Below are 16,586 nucleotides of genomic sequence, written 5' to 3' on the forward strand. Positions count from 1 at the left end.
ACAATCTGAAACAGACAAAAACCCTTATAAGTCTTTCGAAACACGAACTAAGGCATATAATATCTCTTATCACCGGTCACTGCCTGTTGGGCACTCACGCACGCCGGCTCGGGGTTCCTCAAAACGACCTGTGCAGATACTGCGAGGACGAAGATGAGGAAGTATCGAGCAGACATTTGCTGTGCAGTTGTCCCGGTCTTGCCAGAAGTCGACTCGCTCTTCTTGGCTCTCCAACAATTGACAATCTTTCAGTACTCTCGAACCTGAAAATCGAATCTCTCATCAAATTCTCGAAACGAATTAATATCTTTGACCAAAATCCACAATAAAAATCTCGGTTAGGTGGGGAAATCATATAACATAATGAGCTCTAGGGCAACACAACGGACCCAACTTGCGGTCTATGTGGCACTCCGATGCGGGGTCACCCTTAAACCAACCAACCAACCATAATTTATTTATTAGCTGCAAAATAATATGGGAAAAAATTAAATTAACTTTTGCTCGTTTCATGCTAACATTTATTAGTAAAAGGTGGGTATATTGAAATTTGCCTGTTGGCTTATGAAAAATTTACTTTCGAACGGAATAGAAACTAAGATGTTTTAATTTTTATGCAAAAAGGCACAACACATTTTGTACAATTAATTGTTATTATATACATATGTATGTTGTTATGGGTATACAAAAAGGTATTCATAAATATATTTATAATTATTTGTATTAAGTGAATAAATATGGGTAATTTGTGATTGGTCTTGCACATAGAAAAGAGTTGTAAGAGTTTTGAAAAATTCTTTGCATTTGATAATAATACGAATTAATCCTTATTAATTTACTAAATGTCCAATTCCACATATTTTAAAAATAGTATCAACAAATACAAAAGAAAAAAATGGTTGGATACAATTTTTTTATTTTTTGTTGGATTAAATTTCTTTAATGCTGGATTTTTTACAGTTTCGCGACTAAAGAAAAGATCCTCTTTAAAATGTTTTTGAGTAGCACATTATTCTAGTAGACTCGTACATATCTATGCATTCATATGGAAACCCCCATCAAATGCTGGAAACGACTAGGTTCGTAAGACTTTGTGAGTAAAATTTGTGTGCATTTACTTGGCAAATTTATAACAAAAGCTAGACCAGCCAGTTTTGCTGATTTATGTAATTTTTTAAGCATTGGAAATATGAGGGTTAGTTCATTTTCTATTCAAATAAAGACTAACTAAAAAGCAAAAATGATATACAAATCGCTCAGGAGAGTTACATATACATACATATAAATATTTCCACGTTTCACTAGAAATTTATTTATTTTTTTTAACTAAAGCGTGCGTCTTATAAAAAGTATTAATTAAACATACGATACAGTTTGTTGAGATATTCAAATATATTTGGTATTTTAATTTCGGTTTTAGTTTGACTTGAATAGTGTTTCAATTTAAATTTGCGAACAATAAACGTAAATTCATACATACACACTTACTTACGAAAAGTGATTATTATAATATTGTATAGTTCGTATTTAGCAATGAATCGAATACAAAATGAAAATTAGGTATTGCTGGAGATGACAAAATATAAATTCAAAATACGCAAATACGCAAATACATTAGAAAAAGTTTAAAGCCGCAGTGTGCAAAACGCAAATAAATGTTTAAGCCTGAGCTAATCGATTTCATAAGTTTATTTTTATTACATATTTATACGTAAGTACATAGTCACCATTAACGCACCGTAAATCTACGAAAAGAGTGTGTTTATAATACGAACATTCATACATATTTAGCCATTTCACTAGAAGCCAAAAAACATTCAATGATATAAAACACAACTTTTGGACAAAAAATTTGCAAATTTCGTGAACAATCAATGAGCTCAGCCGGAAAATGCCATACGAAATATATTTATTTATACATACGTACGTATACAGCATGTGTATATATATATATATATAGATATATATGTAATTGTTTTTATATTACATTACAAACTATTTGGATAAAGAGGAAATTTTGTAAATACTTTTGCGGTTTTTCACAACGTTGCAACCATTTATCAACCCAAGAAATTTCATAAATGTCATTTCAAACAAAACATGTACGTGTATATAGATGCGTGTATGTATGTTTGCAATTAGCTGAGGTTGAGCGCAATATTCAAAGAAAAATTTATGAAAATCAGTGTACAAATATACACACAAAAAAGAAAAATCGAAATAAATCGAGCAAAGAAATCTAAATGTGTGTGTGTGCTTAAGTAACGACCATAAAGTCTCAGCCAATCTTTTTTTTAGCCGCTTTTCGGGCAGGCAATGATTGTTGAGTTTTTGGAGAAAAATGATGAATTAACTGGCGTACATAAACAAGGCGTATTCATTAAAGGTGGTGGCGCTAGACCAACAACAATGATCTGTATGCTTGATTGTCAAAGCAAAGTATTAGTAAACTAGAAAGCAAATAATGAATTCGCCTTGTTTCATTCTGAGCTAACAGCCACATGGACATGGCGAAAGAAGTTAAAAAAAACTTTATTATTAAACAAAAGAATGTTAAGAAAGGTCACTCTGAAAAGATGTTAGGGTTAATGAAAATTTGCTGGTTCTTATAAAATTTGATATTTTTAAAGTGTAAATTTCATTTTTGATCCTTTTAAGGTTATGCAAGAATTTTTAATGCCCCTCTTTCAACTTTCCTTAACATTGAAAACCTTTTTACACTTTTTAAAAAGCGTTTGAATTTACTGAATGCGAATTAAACCCATAGAGGTGTAATCGTTTCTTCCGGTCCTAAATTCTTAGTGAGACATAGGTCATCAAGAGGTGTATTCATAGTTAAAATAAACCACAAAATACCAGAAAATACTGAAGATACCATAACGACATTTTTACAAAACGAGTAACTTATCTTGTTACAATACATAACCTCAAATATAGCAAATAAGTCGTTCCCTTAACAAAAGAGTCCCGCTTAACAAAAAAAAAAAAAAACTCATAAATTAAATTGCACTTAACTAACACATTTATTTAAAAAAACGCACATTTTAAAAACAATTTGTCACGCATACAAAGTTCTTTAAGTAATTCAATAAAAAATTGGTGTTTTATTTTCTTTAAATGGGCATTTTAGTGCGTTTTTATATCTAAAGCTAGGCAACACTGCAGTAGCGAGAGAGAGATTTGACTGCTGAAAGCAGAAGAACACCAACAACAACTGCAATCGCAGGCAATGCGACCAGATGTTGAAAAAAAGTAAAGCTAAATAAAAGTGAGTGAATTATTGAACTAATTTAAAAAAATGTATATTATACAAAATTATAAACATTACTTTTGAAAAATGTCATGAAGAAATAACTAAGACTCCGAGAATAAATAACAAAAAAAATCCTAAATCAAGTTACGAAAATGGCCATACTGGTGTTAAAACGACGTAACTCATTGTCAAATTCGCCGAGAACAAAGTAACGGTACCACGATAGGCGCCATCTCATTATTCTTTCCATCATGATAAATATGTACATATCAAAATAATCTAATAAGCAAATATGTGGGAGCGTCATATTGTTCAAGTTTTCCGTGGAAAACAATAGGATGTATGCTCGAAAACCCGAAAGAAAACACGGAATTAAAACAACTTTTGGCGTCAACTTTGAGAAAATTTTTGATTTCGATATGCAACTACTAGTCCAGCATCGCCTTAAGGGGGGAAGTCCATGTAAAATTAAAAAAAAAATCAATTTTTTCCGATATTTCGAATGTATAGTATCTTAAGCATATACTGTGAAATTTTCATGCTGAAATTCCTAATATTATATTGTAGTTTCTACAGCCCAAACTTTAAACTCATTTATCTCGAAACTGTATTTTTAAAAACTGCTCGTGTTGTAACTCAAAAAGTTATCGACCGATTTGTTTGAGGTTTGGTGAGGCCTTTCCATACATTCCTATCGGAAGAATAAACCTAAAATTTCAGATATTTCGCGTTGATTGGGGGTTAAAAATGTCAATAAAATAGCCCTAAATTCTGACTTTTTTATATTATTTTATAATTAGTTTTATACTTGTTTTTTAATTTTATGGGTTCATCCTTTCCATTAATATGTTATAAAAAAAAACCAATTTCATTTTTTTGTTTCAGATCGATAACTTAAGAGTAATAAATAGAGCAGTTTGGGACCTCGCTCTGTAGGCAGCCGACAAAAAATGATCCTGAGCCGCCATTTTGGAAAAAAAATTAAAGCAATTTTTTTGTACTCTCGAAAGGTAATTTAAAGTTGTGTCAAAGCTTCAAAATAATAAAATTATTTTTTCTCCTTTAAATTATGTTTAAAAAATGTCCGATTTTCAGGCTTCTACATGGACTTCCCCCTTTAATGTGAAACCATTGGAGGTACAGACGGGAACGTTATTTAAGCATTCATTGGGTTTGCTCGAAAACTTCTTAATTCCAATAAAATGGGAAAACAGAAAGGTTTAAGAAGAACGTGAAAGAAGACAAATATCTTGGCCTAAGAGGGACTTTCAAATCACCAAATTGCCAAAAATATTAGTCGAACTTCAAGCATTGTGGATCCTTACGTGAAACAAGGTGCATCCTATGGTGAAGTCCAAAATAAATAAGACTGGCGGCATAAAAATTGTTTTTGATGGCGCCAACTTTTTAATGAGTTAGTGTGTTGGAAGTTACATCCCTAACTGACTTCCAGTCAAAGCTTGGTAACATTCAGTTTAGTGGAAGCGAAGTTATTGCGTCTAAAGTGTCAGTATGCTTGAGTCATCGGTATAAAAATGAGTTTCGAACAAAGAGCTAATATAAAATTTTGTTTTAAAATCGGTATAACGTTTACCGAAATATAAGAATTCATGAAAAAAGTTTATCACGATGATTGTCTATCTCGTGCCAGAGCTCATGAGTGGTTTACACGTTGCAGAGATGGTTGTGAGCACATAAACGACAATGAACATACGGGCTGCCCAAAATCAGTAATCACCGAAAACTCCATGGAAATTGTTCGTAAATTTATTAAAAATTAACCGAAATCATCGTTGAATTTCATGGAATCGGAGTTGAATATCTCCAAAACATCGATTTATCGCATTTTAACTGATCAGTTGGGCTTACGAAAGGTCTGTGCACGTATCACTCGGCACAAGTTAACTGAGGACCAAAAATTGCTCAGAATTCAACATTCGAAAGACCTCATCAAGGAGGCGAAAAAAGACGAGAACTTCTTTTACAACATTGTAACTGGTGATGAAATGTGGTGTTTCCAACATGAACCTGAAACTAAGCGTCAAAGTGCCGAATGGAAGGCCCCAGACAAGCCACTACCCAAAAAATCGCATTTGGAGAAGTCAAAAATCAAATCGATGTTCATTTGTTCTTACGATTCCAAGGGAATTGCCCACAAGGAGTGCCAACGGACCAAACCGTTAATGCAATTTTCTATCTTGGCTTGTACCAACATCCTGAAGGACATTCCGGCCAATGACCTGAAACACTCTTTCCGAAAAGCTTTTAGGTCACGCATTACTTAAAAGAGGAGGAAAGGTACTTGAGTCCGGCCGCAATAGCCGAATGGGTTGGTGCATGACTACCATTCGGAATTCAAAGAGAACGTGGGTTCGAATCTCGGTTAATCACCAAAATGAAGAAAAAGTTTTTTCTAATAGCGGTCGCCCCTCGGCAGGCAATGACAAACCTCCGAGTGTATTTCTGCCATAAAAAAGCTCCTCATAAAAATATATCTGCCGTTCGGAGTCGGCTTGAAACTGTAGGTATATATATACTTGAGTCGATATCAAGACCATGAAGGTGGTGTTATGGTATGGGGAGCAATTTGGTACTATGCCGCGTTCGTATTGAAAATTGTAGGCTACAACATGACGGGAAACGGCTGTAAAGCTCTGTTTGAATCAAATTTTCCTGGGATTCGTGAAACATTTGGGCCTATTAATCGGATCTCTCAACAGAATACTGCACCTGTACACACTTCAAGTCTGGTCAAAACTTGGATTGTGTCCCAAAACGTTGACTCTTTACCATGTCCACTGTATTCCCCAGATCTGAGCTTGGATTGAAAATCTATGGGGATGGCTTGCTAGCTCATAAGGTTTATTATATGAGAATTGGCAACAATTTGAAGACAAAAATGCATTAATTCGAAGCACTAAAATGGCCTGGTCTGAAATTTCAGTAGGCCATCTGGAGAATTTGTACAACGTATTTACGAAATAATTTATAAACAAGATGGCAGCAAAAACTTATTAATCTTTCAATAATAAATGTTTCATTAGCATATGGTTGATTAGACAGGGCAACAAAATAAAAAAAAAAACCTCGTACTATTTGAAAATATCTATAAAAAGGCGTGAGTATTAAATAGCAAGATTGAAATATTTCATATTGATAAGGTATATGAAACCTTATACAATAACTTTCAAAAAATACACTTCTCCTATATCCTTACCACGCGCCATGACTATCTTCCATTGCCCCCAACAGAGTTGGAACTCAACTTCTCTCCGGTGCTTAACGTCGCACGCTGGTTTTTTGTTGTTCAACATACTCGAATGTTTTTTTTAATTCCAATGTACGGCAGATTTATATATCGATAGTTCTCATGCAGCTAAGAAAATACCCAATATAACTGCATAGATATAAAAAATAAACAAAAATACCAAAGAATGAAATGAATATTTCATGGTTTTAGGCTAATTACGTTGGCAAAATTTCGAACTTTTAATTTATTTATTAATCTTTTTATTCGAAAAGCAACGGTGACATATAAATTTGAAGCTGTTAACATTTGTTTTTTATAAAAAGCTACCATGTCTAGAGTGATGAGTTGCCACGGCCTTCATTTCAAAGTTGCTTACCTCTGAAATACCCTAAATGTATGTTATACCTATGTGTCACGCTGTGTGAGAACAACACACAGAAAAGACCGAAAAACAGCTGACATTCTTTTAAGTCATATAGTTTATTTTAATCTCATTTTATGTATTTAAGCGTTTAAATTATTTGTTCACGACTTGTTTTTAGAAAAGTAATTGTCTGTATGTACTTAAAAATATTGAGCAAAATGCTTCATTTCGTTTGACTACACTTGGTTAGCAGTAACTCAGAGTGGTACCACTGCATTGGTGAATAATTTGAATATTTATTTTGAAATTAAATAATTGAGTTAAAAATATGTGTATCCTAAAATTTAGGTAATTGCACAAGCATTTAGATTTCTTTTACTGCCGGTAAACTGAGAAAAGCCTGACTATATTAAAAAAGTTTATAAAATTTTTTTAGCACAACGTTATTTTCTATAAGTGGTTAAAAAAGTAAGTTATGTATGTATGTGTGTATTCACATCAACGTGGATGATGGGATAAATAAATATATTTATTTCAGAAAAATATCCAATCGTTAGAAATTTTAAATTAAGTTAAAAATAAAAATCTTCAAAAGGGGGTAACTTGACCTTGAGATTTACTTTTAGTTTTAAGTGAAACTCATACAAAAAAATAAAAATTAATCAATCAATGATTCGAAAAAAAGTGCATGTCATCTACCACATTTTGACAAAAAAAAATCAGTGAGAAATACGTATTGGTTGTGACATATCTGTGGCATGATAAATTTGATCGAATAGAATCAGGTCACGGTAAGATCTGTTTTATTAAATTCTCAATCGATTTATCATTTGTATATAGACAAATGTTGAAAGATATGTTAAAAAAAAAATGCTAGAAAAACAATGAATATTTTAGTCGTTTAATCATTTATGTTCATAGAATAATGAAAACAACATAATGTTTAAGTATCGTTAAGACCGTTTCGAATTTACGACAATTTTTTATGTCGGTCAACAGTTGACATAAGCAAACATTCAGATGTAGCCAAGGAGAATTACACGAACGCACAACGATTACAATAGTACGAAAATTCCGTTATTTCTCACTGAGAATTGGATAACAACAGTATGGCGCTATACCATTGAGAGTGTCGTTGAAAGAATCAAAGTCATGGGCGGACATTAACCTAATATTCTTTGCTGCTTTATGAGAGGAAAAACTTCAAAGCTTTTCAAATAAATACGGTGCTTTTTCCAAAATAGAAGGCCTCAATGTTGCACGTGATAATTTTTTGGTGCTGATTAGATTGGGTATAGGAATAAGTTTCCGACCTTTCTTAGCCAAAGATACGAATTATTTAAACAATTATATTAAATAATACATGATATTATGTGAAGTATGTGCCATTGAAACCTACAACTTTACTCCATCTTTCAGGCAGCAAACGGATTCCTCTGACGAAAAATTCAAGTTCTTTTGAGCCAGTTTGCGATGCTCTCGTAAGAAGTGAACCGCGCCCCAATAAGGGCTGACTGCATTGATCGGAACAGATGGTAATCCGAAGGGGCAACGTCTGCGGACCTGGTTCAGCTGTCAGGCTAAAACTTTTTTGACGTTCAGGGTTATCACAATATAACCATTTTTCATCACCAGTGACTATGCGATGCAGAAAACCTTTTCTTTTCTGCCGTTCAAGAAGCATCTCACACGTCACCAAACGTCTCTCGATATCCCTCTCCTTCAGTTGATGTGGCACCCACTGCTTTCTGGACCATTCACATCGCGTGCAAACGTTTACTGACGGTTGCTCTGTCAACATCAAACTCTTTAGAGATATCATCAAGGGTTCGACATACGTCTTCATCCAATAATGATTGTAGTTGAGTATCTTCGGTGCCCTTCGCGATCTTTATCACTCACGTCGAAATTCTCGCTTTACAAGTTGTATTTGATGGAGCGTAATTACCGTAAATATTGATCAATATACGACACGCTTCAGCGGCACTTTTCTTAAAAAGATAATAATGAAGCATGACTTCCCGCAAATGCTGTTTTTTCGGGACGAACGTAGACAGTTTTGACGTCAGGTAAAAAAGGATCTTTTCGCTTCAAACGAATGTAAACTACTGCGATCGAGACCTCACATATACACAATAGCCAGTATATTACTATAGCGAACACAAAAATAAAGAGTTTTCCAATAACAGGTGTTATTTTGAATAGGATTGCGCTATCGAGAGATGATCTGGACAACGTTTATTTTCAACCAGACGGCGCTACGTGCCACACAAGCAACGAAACCATTGATCTTTTACGGAAAAAGTTTTCGAACCGTGTTATCTCTCGAAGAGGTGATCACAATTGGCCACCGAGATCTTGTGATTTAACACCTTTCGACTTTTTTCTTTGGGGTCACATGAAAGAAAAGGTCTACGCCAACAGCCCAGGGTCGATTCCAGACCTCAAAGATGGAATTCGTAAGGCTATCGAGAACATAGGGCAGCCATTTTACAATTCGGTTATGGAAAATTTCATGAAAAGGATATTGTCCTGTAAGCGTGGTCGTGGTGGTAATTTGCCTGATGTTATTTTCCACTATTAACGGCATATCTTTCTGTTTTATAATGAAATAAACAGCCGATCATATATATTAAAAAATAGCATTTTTCTTTATCGTTCTATATCAAAATAGCACCTCTTATTGGAAAACCCTTTAGTATCAGCACCGACGCCTCTTTTATGAGGGCAGAAACTTATTCCCATACCCCATATTTTGGTCAAAAATATTCGTAAGGCGGTATACTTAATATCTGTAGACAATTTTTTACTGGCATATTTGCATTCTTGTCTCGAATTGATCTATAAAAACGGCCAGACACCACGGATATCATTTTTTAGTCCTAATCTCAGAATATACTTAAATAGTCAAGTGAACTGTAAAATCTCTTAAGCCCTACTAAAGCTTTAGAAGAAAAATATTTAGGTATCGGTGAAAACTCGTGTTCCGGTCCCAAGTTAAGTGGAGGTTGTTTGAGGAAACTACCTATTTTGGGCAGAATCTTTCATCTGTATTAGTAATTTGATTTATCCATTAATACGAGCCCTACTCTGACTATCTACATATACCAAAATTATAAAACAGCTTCGCCCATCTATAGGCAATGGCAAACGCCTATGTACATATTTCTGTATTTGTTGTAGATAAAATTAAAACCTCCTCAAATTGAGGAGAAACTCGGCATAAATTATGATTATTATTTTATTACTATTTAAAAAGTCAACATTCCAAGCAAAGCAAATACATCAAATATTTTCTTTATTTTCTCTCATCTGAAATACACTCTGCGAAATAAGAACAGAACATACAGAACATAACAAATGTTTATTGTTAATTCTACATACCTATTTCACCCTTTTTGCTAGTACTGATTAAACTGATTGCTATCTCTCGCTTTTATTTAAAAAAGTTTTGCTAAAAAAAATTATAATTATAAAATTATCAATACTGAATGGGAATGTGGAACAAAGACCAGAAAAATTGTTAAACATAACACTTCCAAATTCCAGTCAATCGCAAGAAATATTTCCATAATATTAATAAAGTCCATCCATTACATAGATACCTATTTCCGTTCAACTACAAAAAAAAAAATCAGCGTCTAAGTATGTACAAATTCAGAGGAATAGACATAAGCAGTGAAATTGTTCATTATGGCCTTAATTTGTTTTAAAAAATATACCTATCGTGCATTTCTCTACGACTAGCAAGAGCCGATTGTTGTACGTGGAAGACCACATACCCAATCTCATCAAACACCTCTTAAGACAAAAAGTAAGATCTGTTCTTGAATAGTTTTTAGCTTATCTATGTAAATTTCGTAATGATGATTCAAGCTGTCAAACCATATTTATGTATCGGTGCTCCTAAAGTTGTAAAAAGCGCTTAAGTGACATATGGATCATTGAATTATTTGATCACTGCTGGTTTGGCGTAAGGGCCTTTACCGAAAATTATCGACGAAATGCCAAAAAACACTAACGATAGCGCGCATTCAATATAATTTTCCATCTCTAAATTAACTGAGGATAAAAACATTGGGAAGACCTTAGAACTTTGGATGCTTACAGGGGTAAAACTTGCATTGAAACTATATGAGGCATATGCCGCTCTTCGAATTGCGTTCATAAATTCATTCATTCTCTGCATAAAATGTGTTTTGTATGCATTAAAGTGAATCTTCTAAACTTTATTTTAAATATTGTGTATTATTTAAAGCATGTAATGCGTGTTTTTAAAGAGCTTGAGAACTTAAAATAATAATACAAAACACAACATAAATATTTTTGGAATTACTTCTTTTTACTTATAATCTGGTAGATAATTTCATGGTATTTATTTTTTGAATATGGTATTTCTGGCCTATGTACGCCATAGCTACGATATAATATAGGGTCCGCCATATAACTTTACGGAATTAAAAATGCTATAAAAAAGAAACTACTCAATATTTTTCCAAACTGTTTTTTTTTTATTTTGAAGTACAATCCTTCCGGTTAATGATGGAACACAACTTCATTCATATGGCTGCCTCGGCAAGATAATAATCCAACGGCGTCAAATCGCAGCTCCGAGGCGGCCAAATGATATCAGACCCAATTTCTCTTACTTTTTTCGCAAAGTAACGCACATACGCATCATTCGTTGCTTTTCTTCTTCCCATTGCCGTACGTAATTTTCGTACACATTCTGCAACATTAAGATGATTTTCAAAGTAATGCCGCAATATTTCCCAGCGTTCTTTGAGCGTATACACAACCATTTTCGTTCAGCGGAAGAATAAAACTAATTTTCTGTCAAATCAGATGACAGCTAAGTGTTACCATTCTTCAAATAATACCTAGTTCAAATCCGTAACGATAGATGGCGGGCCCTGTGCAATGAATCTGGCCGTATGGCATCAATGGTGACTTGAATGTTGCAAAAAATTGTTTGTTAAGCGCACTGAATGACAAGTGGCGCTGTCTTGTTTGTACCGAATGTTGCCGATGGTTAGCTGATTAATTTAGGTCTACAAGGTGAAGTCCAAAATAAACAAGACTGAACTAAAATAGAAACGACAGAAGCTTTGTTCTGATAACTTCGAGTTTATTTATTCAAAATATCCCCATCTGACCTCAATAGTCCGTTTTGCGCGATCTAAAAGCTTTTCGAAAGAGTGTTTCAGGACATTGATCGGCATGTCCTTCAGGATGTCGGTACAAGCCTTTTGGATGGTCTCTACGGACCCAAAACGTTTTCCTTTCATGGCCAAATGCAATTTTCCGAGTAGGTCACAGGGAGCCATATCAGGTGATTGATGGTTAAAACTTAATCAGTGACAAGAGAGGATCGCTGAGATGGTGCATCATCATGCAATAAACGCCAGCTTCCTCCTTCGCGGTATTCAGGGCGAATTCGAAGAATGCGATGCAACAAACGCTTCAGAAAGCCAAGATAGATAATTGTATTGACAGTTTGGACCGTGAGTATGAAGATCTTGTGGACAATTCCCTTGGAATCGTAAGAACAAATGAACATCGATTTGATTTTTTACTGATTTTTTACCAAATGCGATTTTTTGGGTGGTGACTCGTCTGGGGCCTTCCATTCGCCACTTTGACGCTTAGTTTCAGATTCATGTTGGAAACACCAAGTTTCATCACCAGTTACAATGTTGTAAAAGAAGTTATCGTCTTTTCTCGCCTCCTTAATGAGGCCTTTCGAATGTTGAATTCTGAGCAATTTTTGGTCCTCAGTTAACTTGTGCGGAATGAATCGTGCACAGACCTTTCGTAAGCCCAAATGATCAGTTAAAATACGATAAATCGATGCTTTAGAGATATTCAACTCCGATTCCATGAATTTCATCGATGATTTCGGTTCATTTTTGATAAATTTACGAACAATTCCGATGGAGTTTTCGGTGATTAATGATTTTGGGCGGCCCGTATGTTCATTGTCATTTATGTCCTCACAACCATATCTGAAACGTGTAAACCACTCATGAGATAGACAATCATCGTCATAAACTTTTTCCAGCAATTCAAATTTTCAAATCAAAATTTGATATTAGCTCTTTGTTCGAAACCCATTTTTGCATCGATGATACAAACATACTGACACTTTAGACGCAATAACTTCGTTTCCACTAAACCGAATGTCATCAAGCTATCACTGGAAGTCAGCTAGGGAATTAACTTCCAACACACTAACTCATTAAAAAGATGGCGCCATCAAAAACTTTTTTATGATACCAGTCTTATTTATTATGGATTTCACCTTGTATTTACTTTAAAGTAAAACTCCACAATTTTGAAGCGTTGTTCTGGCGTTAAACGATTCATAATGACTTGCCAAACCTTCCTGATAAAAAAAAGTTTGCCATTCTCAGCTGCTAAGCCATAGTAATCAATATCGATAGTTATCATGCAGCTAAAAAAACACCCTGTATAAGAATAAAATACAACTGACATGTTCCAAGACTACTTATACATTTGTCTGATCGAAATGAAATGATTACATAAAACGATCCCGTTTACAGACAAACGTTCAAAAGTGGTATGCTGTACTTATTTCGCAGAGTGTATATTTGTATCAAATTGTTCTATGTAGGTATTATAAGTGCCAAAGTCTTTGAGTTTCAAAGTGACACTTCATTTTATAGAAAGAAGGACTAACAAGAGCAATAATTATTTAGTATTACAACAAACGACTACATATACACATTAAATCATTAAATCATCGAAAAAAATCAGCAATACTCTTTATTTCTTTTTCTTGCTTAATATTATGAAATTATACAAAAACTAAACTTCATTGTACATTCGTGTGTTACACAATTAAAGCTTTTCAATTTCTTTAAAATGACCCTAAAGAATAAAGAAGAATCAACAACGAAAAAATGCAATAAAACAAATTGTACGAGTAGTATAACATTTTATTGTATCATACAAGTTGTCACTTTGTTAGTGAGAAATTAGGAACTGTGGTAAGAACTAATCTACGACAAAAACCCGGCAAAAACAGGTACTTATGTATGTAGAACCTAAGAATCATGCTTCAAAATTTGGCATTATTTCATATTTGTATATCACTATACATATATGCATGTATATATATATATATATGAATGTATTTATGTATTAAATGTACGCATAATTGATAAAACACTTTTGACTGGGAAGAAGCGCACTAATTACGAGACAAGAACCCACAACATAATAAATGAAAGCTTTAAGTATGAAAAGAAAATCAAATATGTACTTGTATATGAAAATATACAATAGTAGTTTTAAAATTATTGATTTTTGTTTTTATATTTTAGTATTTAAATAGATGACTTTGGTAGGAAGCAGTTTTATTGAATATACAAACTACACAATGGTTGGTATTGTTTTTCTTACGGTTTTTGTTGATTTTGAGCCAACAAGCAGTGATCATTACAAAAGAAAATGGTTAGATTTTGTATTAATTTATTTTGTGTTTGTTTTTATTTTTTTTTGCTTTTGTTTGTTAAATAAACTGCATATACTTGAAAACTACATGATAAATTGAAAAATCTGTTTTCTCTTGCGCTACGAACAATTATGAGTTGAAGAAAAAACGAACTCACGAATACATAATTATCACGTTGTATGTGCTTTTCATGCATTTTCTTACGAGTATTATATTTATATGTACGAGTACACGAATATAGCAGGGTGGTGCGACAAGTATTTTAGTGGGTTGAAGTGTGATGATTACGAAGGAGTTATGTAAGCTGTGGTTGCTTTCGGGATTATGGATTCGGATAGACGAGTAATCCATTCAGGAGTTGAGGTCAACTGATGTCTAAAAAATTAGTTGTCTAGTAGTGTGTAGCATTTGGTTCGTTTTAGAAATAAATAACTCAAAATCGTAGTTCAATATTTTACTAACTTTATTTTTTTTTTTTTTTTTGTTTTTGCATAAATTCTTTATTATTTCCAATTTATAACAAAAATATGGAGTCCAATCTTTTTTTAAAGGAAAGAATATAAATTAAAAAATTTAAATTAATTTAACTCTCTATTGGACTCCCTTTTTAAAACCTTCGGTTGGCCACCTGGGTCTGGCCTTTTTTCGTAATAAAGATCCTTTTTAAGGGGTTGAGGGTAGTAAAAATTTAAAAAAAATGGGATTTTTTTAAGTATAACAACTTAAAAATATTGTGTGAAAATATGAAGCGAACCCGACAAATACTTTTCGAGTCATTCAACAATTAACAAAGGGCGCTCGGGCGCTGCGGTAATCGATAGCAAAACTTTAAATGCTAAAACTTTAAATTTTTTTAAATTGGTGATCGCTGTAATTTAAAAATCGCTTGATAGATTCCAATAAAATGTATATTGCTTTTGAAAAACATAAAAAACTCATGCCTGATCGAAGGATTTTTTTCAAAAATTTCGATTTTTTTTAACAATTAATTGTCGGGTTTTTCTCGAAAATCTGAAAAATATTTCCTGAGGCAATATGAAAACAAAAAAAAAAGCTTCGATCAGGCACAAGATTATCTATTAATAAAACTAATTTCTCTTGTCCGATTAATTTTAAATGAATCTTCATCTTGTGAGGATCACCGCAAGGGACTTCTGCGATAAGCGATAACTTTTACAATTATTATTTTTTTTGAAATTTTGCTAAAGTCAAGTCGAAACATGACGCATTTAAGCTATGTTTTTATTCTTGTAAAATAAAGCGATTAACCAGCAAAAAAACAAAATTATTCAAAATCATCATTTTTTCGGGCCTCTGACTACCCCTAACCTTTTAAAAGCTAATACCGTAAATCGATAGAAAATTAAATTTTAGGAAGCTACCTGGAAGCTCAAGTCGTTAGCTATAATAGAGATATGTTAACTTCAATTCAGAAATATGTTAAAAATTAAAATGCCAGTCTGGCCAGACCCGGCTGCCCAACTGAGGGTTAAGCTTGACTTTTATTAAAACAAATAATAACAAGCTTTGTTGCTTTTAAAGATTTAATAAACTTTTTACCATTTTAGCTAAGATAAGACGCAGAAATGATTATTTGAGAAATTGGAAATAATTAAGAAATGCGCTTTCTCTCAGTTCGTTTTTTGAAACAAATTTCAATAACTGTTTCGTAGCATTTTTATTAGTGTTACTAACCATCCGTTAAACAGGGTTACACAAGTTCACGAAAGTTTTCAAATGTTGTTAATTGAATTGTGTTTTTTATTAAGCTAATGTAGGAACCAATGAATGGATATGTGTGTGTGTATGAGTGTCTGTGTGTGAAGGTGGAGAACGGCTGTTTGTTGCTTTACTAGTTCTGTTTGATGGAAATTGTACGCACATATGCATGTATATACATATATATTTATGTATGATTGTATGAGAAATAACGGTACAAGTGCCAATTTAACGTAAATTAAACAGAAAAACAAGTGTAAAGTAAATGAGAAGGTCGAACGCAAGGAGATTTTATTGCATAACGCTGGTGGTGGAGCTTATTTGTATAAGAAATGATAGAACACACGGAAATGAAACGTAATTATAATGAAAGTATTGATTTTTAATATATATTTTTTTTAATCGTTTATCACACTTTCCATTTCCGTCTGATGTGATAGTTCGAGTAAGTTTTATAGACTTTTTTTAAATAATTCGATTGCGAAAGTTAACGGTTTTATTAATTACAAAATTCACCCTTTAA

The 16,586-nt window shown here is 33.2% G+C and overlaps 1 protein-coding gene across 15 annotated transcripts in view; it reads right to left on the reverse strand.

Annotated features, from left to right (window-relative positions):
• Nucleotides 1-16,586, reverse strand: part of LOC128863695 (putative uncharacterized protein DDB_G0282133) — a 139,224-nt gene that overhangs the window by 20,280 nt on the left and 102,358 nt on the right. The gene's annotated exons all lie outside the window — the stretch shown is intronic.

Source organism: Anastrepha ludens, chromosome 2 (genome assembly GCF_028408465.1).
Source record: "Anastrepha ludens isolate Willacy chromosome 2, idAnaLude1.1, whole genome shotgun sequence".
Lineage (NCBI taxonomy): Eukaryota > Metazoa > Arthropoda > Insecta > Diptera > Tephritidae > Anastrepha > Anastrepha ludens.